Source organism: Palaemon carinicauda, chromosome 5 (genome assembly GCF_036898095.1).
Source record: "Palaemon carinicauda isolate YSFRI2023 chromosome 5, ASM3689809v2, whole genome shotgun sequence".
Taxonomy (NCBI): domain Eukaryota; kingdom Metazoa; phylum Arthropoda; class Malacostraca; order Decapoda; family Palaemonidae; genus Palaemon; species Palaemon carinicauda.
In genome coordinates, this window is record NC_090729.1 from 27,701,137 (window position 1) to 27,707,365 (window position 6,229).

A 6,229-nucleotide genomic window follows, 5' to 3' on the forward strand; every position below is an offset into this window, starting at 1 on the left:
CCTTGTAAGGAGAGAAAACATATTTTCTGATTATCCTTGTAACCGTGACGCCATCCAGCCTTTGACCAAATTAATCAATGTATTGTGTATAGTGCAGAAGTCGTAGAACCATTTCTTGATCTACTGTGGATTATTAAGAGTCACTCAAGTTAGGGATTTTCTATACTAATATAGAAAATCCTTCTAATTACGGTAATATTGTTGCATTCCAAAAGTTGTGTTTCAATATTTCATATTCTTTTATATAATTTAGCCATATTTAAAAAAAAAAAAAAAAAAAAAAAAGTTTCGAATGGCATGATATCCAATGTGTGTTTCCAAATAAATCGTCAAGGAGAAACTTTATAGTTTTTTTTTTATTTCTCTCTCTCTCTCTCTCTCTCTCTCTCTCTCTCTCTCTCTCTCTCTCTCTCTCTCTCTCTCTATGACTTATCCTAAACTGTAGAATTAGATCATCTCTTTTCATCTTAGTAAAAGTATATTCGGAATCTTTTATCTATCTACCTTCATTGTTATAGTAATTTAGTGCATACACTAATCCATAGCAGTAAAATCCACGTATATTTGAGAAAAGTGTGCAAGTCGAGGAAGGGCTTAGAGCGAAATTAGGGACAAGTGCAGAATTGATTTTCCTCTAGGATTATGCTCAACTTCAGTCCTTCGATTGAGTATCCTTTTATCCTAAAGCATAGATAACATGACACCATAGTTCTAAGGATACTAGAGTAACGTACTGATTGATTGGTTTAGCTAAGGCTGGAGTATGCTGAATTAGCGCACACATCGATTAGATAAAGGCAAGATATCTATTATTTCTCATTGAAAGAACAAATATAGTTCTACGTTAGCATGTTTTACATAAATTCCATCCTAGATAAATTGAACTGTAACGTTAAGAAGATTTGCAATTCACAAAAAATCATCAATTCTCGATCTTTAAATAAGTATAATCTGATATAGAGGAATTTGAAATATTCCACATATGCTGACAGAGAGAGAGAGAGAGAGAGAGAGAGAGAGAGAGAGAGAGAGAGAGAGAGAGAGAGAGAGAGAGAGAGAGAAAGGGGGGGTCTTACTATACATAGAATTCTTTTTCCGAAGTGAGCAAGAGAGATTACTTTGACATTTTCTATTCTGGCTATAAAGTCACGTTCTATGTTTTTTCTCAGTCGAGGTCAATATTTCAACTACCATTAACTTTCCTTAAAAAGATTATCATCTCTCTCAATCTGAAATGTCACATATATTAGAGATGATACTGCAAGTTACGCGAAAAGGTTTTCCCTTTATTTTTCTTCATTGAATTTATTTTTTCATGTTCCCCTTCATCTTCTTCATTTTGTTACCCAAGCGTTCCTGATTTTAGGTTCGTTATAAACCAATGAAAGGATGGTACCAAAAAACTATTGCATATCATTTATACTTTCATTTAGCTAATCAATTTGCGTTCGTCCATTTTTCGTAATTTAATTCATATTTTTTTTTTCTCTTCTTCTATTCCTCCATCTTTTTTTGGTGAGCGTGTGTGAGTGTTTGTTTGTGTTTATTCATGTATGGGTTCCTTAATGACTTCTTTTGAAAGGAAAGTATTTTCATAAATGTGAAACATTAATCCATGTCTGAATTACTTTCTTGTTAATATATTAGCATATAACCCCCATTAGGATATTATGATGTTTGATTTAACACGGAACCCCACACTATGAACTACAAGTCTTTGTAGAGTTTGGCTAAAAAAAAAAAAAAATATTATTGATAATAATCTCACTGAAGAACAACAAAACCTTTATTCGCTAAGGGAAGAAAACACCTACTCCTAGAATGCTAGAATAACAATTCTTTTGGTTCACTTTCTAATCGCAGAGCTATTTTTCAAGTCAGGGATTAATTGTTTGTTGAAAACTTACCATAACAAATGTGCCAAAAATATTCAATATTAAGAAGTAAAGAGATTATTATGATTAGGCAGATGAATATGATGTAGAGATTAACTTCGCGTTCTCTTGAAGTGTAAACAACAAAAGATATTCATTATGGCTCTGATAAATGAAGACCTTTGAAATTTTAAATATTTCTTTACATTAGTAATTGAAAATTACAATATTTTCTAAGTCCTTTATTACAGTTTGAGTCTCTCTGAATCATATTTTCATTTACTTTTCTATAAAAAGAAACTGCATCTAAAACCGTCAATAGTTGTTTGTAATTATGTTTTATGAACAAGGCCTTTAGTAAAAGTCTCTCTTTCCAAATATAAAGCTTCATTTCACATTTTCTCACTCTTCTGTCTTGAAGATATCACAGAAAAAACATTGTTAATTACATAACGATGTGGATATAAGACCACTGAGTTTCTAAAAAAAAAAAAACTATCAACAGTATCAATTCACTTTGTTTATATATGAAAACAACTCACTTTAACGCTAGGCCATAGAACTTGTCTCCGACATAGTTACTATATTACTATGATGAAAAATAGGAAGATAAAACCTCGAAACCTTGTAACGCATCACGGATGATTATGGTGTGGTTTTTACCTGAAGGACCCTTCACCGGAACGTCAATAAAAATTACACCAGAATATTTATTGGAGGCCTTTTGTGAGTTAGATGGGAAACGGACTGACGCATTTCGTTTATTTCTGTCCATCGGGAGTAATTCAGTAACGTTTTGCACAAGATAAAGGATATTAGTGTATGTACGTGTCAGTGTGTTTTTGTCTGTGTATCTTAGTATGTGTACATACCTGAGTATACGTGTTTGCGTTTGCATATGCATTACTCTTACCATATCTCAAGTCATTTCTTGCATATCAGATATAATACTGATACCTTTGATGTGAAGGTAAGAATATTGTAAGAAATAAAGGGAATATGACTACATTTTCTGTGTATTATTGTCCCTAGCTGACTGAAAATACGTATAATGAGGCTCATTGCCTAATATCTGAATAATTGAACCGAGGCAACGAAAGAGAAACGTTATCTTTTATTCAAAATATCGAAAGAGAACGCTTTTACTTCCAGTTTACCTAAGAAGAAACGCATTTCCTCATTACAACAAAACCCTTGTGAGAGACTATCCGAGCTCATCTTTCTTTGGGATGAGCAAACAAGGATCGTATATCCTACTAGCAATCATTAAAGCTTACTGAACCAGGTAAAATGTGGGATCAGAAACTAAAAGCGTCTTCCACCTGTCATTAATCGCTTAATGATAGCAGCTACGGGGGGAAAATTCGTTGAAATTGAATGCTAGACACACTTTTCAAGTTTAGTGTATAATGATTTCGCATGAATGGACGCCATTTCTTTTACCTCAAATCATGAAGGAATAGGAATGATGGAAAGACTTTATTTTTTTTTTTCTTTAGACGTCTGTATGTCTTTTTCTGCCTTATATATGCATTGGAAATCCTTAGTGGAATTTTTTCATATAATGAATTCGAGTAAATAGATATCCTTTTCCTTTTGTTTCTATTGGATGAAAATGTGGAACGTTTCTGTTGATGAAACTAATCTAGATTTTAGAGATTATGTGATGAATAATACTGCACATTTCAAGACATTTGTGTCTGAACATCGGACAGATATGAGAATGAATGAAATTGCAATATTAAAATCGATATATTGAGAGGCTGACATTCATATGTCAGATATACTGGGATGGAGAAAGGTACATGTGAATATGGTTGCAATAGCAAGTGAATTTATCATTGATTTAAACCAATACTGAATAAGATATAAACCAACGCATATACTGTACAGTATTCACCCAGGAGTTTCTCGCGATCTCGCTTCCCGAAAAGGTTTTTATTTTTTTTAATTTTAATTTTCTTTTAATCTTGACTTAATTTGGCAGTCACCAGAGATCTCATTACAATACAATGAAGTAATTAATCTTATTTCAGTACCTGAAATAGTTCTCCTCGTCCATGTTCTAGAATAAAGCTAATGGCCGCACAATGAACACAGCAGTTGAAGTTTCATTAAGGTAATTTAAGGACTGGATGAATTCCCCCTGACCTTAACCATCGACGTTGCAAAGCAATGAAGGATTGAATGAAGTTAAAGGTTTAATAATCACGAAAAAAAATATTTCACAAACATAGTCAAGATTAAACGAGTGAGATGAATTACTTGGTTCCATAAACTTTATTCACCTTGCTAGTTCTCTTGTACAGATACATGAAAACACGGAAGCGAGGATTTATTCATAAAAGGGAGGAAAGAAAACGATAAATGAAAGGGAACAATTTAATATATATATATATATATATATATATATATATATATATATATATATATATATATATATATATATATATATATATATATATGTATATATATATATATATATATATATATATGTATATATATATATATATATATATATATATATATATATATACATATATATATATATATAAATATATATATATATATATATATATATATATATATACTTTATATATATATATATATATATATATATATATATATATATATGTATATATATATATATATATATATACACACATATATATATATATATATATATATATATATATATATGTATATATACATATATATATATATATATATATATATATATATATATGTATATATATATATATCTATATATATATATATATATATATATATATAAATATATATAAATATATATATATATATATATATATATATATATATATGTATACATATATATATATATATATATATATATATATATATATATATATATATATATATAAATATATATATATATATATATATATTTACATATATATTTATATACATATATATACATATATATATATATATATATATATATATATATATATATATATATATATATATTATATTTATATATATATATATATATATATATATATATATATATATACATATATATATATATATATATATATATATATATATATATATATATATATATATATGTGTGTATATGTGCATGTGTGTGTGTGCGTGTATGAATATATATATATGTGTATATATATATATATATATATATATATATATATGTGTGTATATATATATATATATATATATATATATATATATATATGTACATATATATATATATATATATATATATATATATATATATATATATATATATATATATATATATATATATATATATATATAATTTTCATTAGATGAGTGAAAATCATAGGGACACATTGCTGTTACTATGAATTAAAAAAGAAAGTAGGTGGATAGTTAAAATATATGAAGGAGAACCCCATAATTCTAAATGCAGGAAAAATAGTTATGCGTGAGGGATGAAAACGTAAACTATTTTGAAAGAAAAAAGCTCTTCCAAATAGGACGAGACTTCATGAATGAAAACATTCTGTGCAAGAGAGGGAAAGAATCTTAGTTCAAACATTGATCTCAAATGCTAATACTGTTTCAAGAATTTCCTCGAAACATGGCGAGCGGAATGTTAGGTAAAATTTCTAGAATAAAAACGCGAATTATTAATGAATCGGAGGAAATAAATAAAACGAGCTAGTTGAAACAAATTTGTAGGACGTAAATAAAATCTTGAAAAAGTATGGACTTACCGAGCTGAAACACACACACACATACACAAAAACGTACCGTTATATTCGACAAGAAATGTGAGAATGATCATAGTTAAGAGATAAATTTCTTATCACTATTTTACAATTACTCATTACATCACTTAAAATATATATATTAAAAAAATACTCCTCATCGATAGTCTTTTTGTTCAGTGTTATGCATAATCAACATATATCTCTTTATATACAAACAAGTAGGTACCTTTCTTATATTTTATGTGTGGTTTCTTTTGAAATAAGAAAACTAGAATTAACATAACCAGACCAGTCCATGCGCCAGCGGTGGGAAAAAAAAATAGATTTGGGTACCATTTTGGGCCACTAAATGACACCATAATTTTATGAAAGACATATATGCTTGTAGTTTATAAAAAAATTGGGGGCCATACCTGGGTCACAGCCTTCCCTAAAATTTAGGCAAGTTTGATGACTTGTAAAATTTCTTTTATAAGAATGATGAGAGGGGAGTATAGGTTGACTGTGACATAACACTTCCAAGAGCTAAAGGAGGATTGAATACACACTTCATTTACAGTACTCACATATTTATTGTTCCATAACTGTTAGAGATAATAAATATTACTTAGACACATA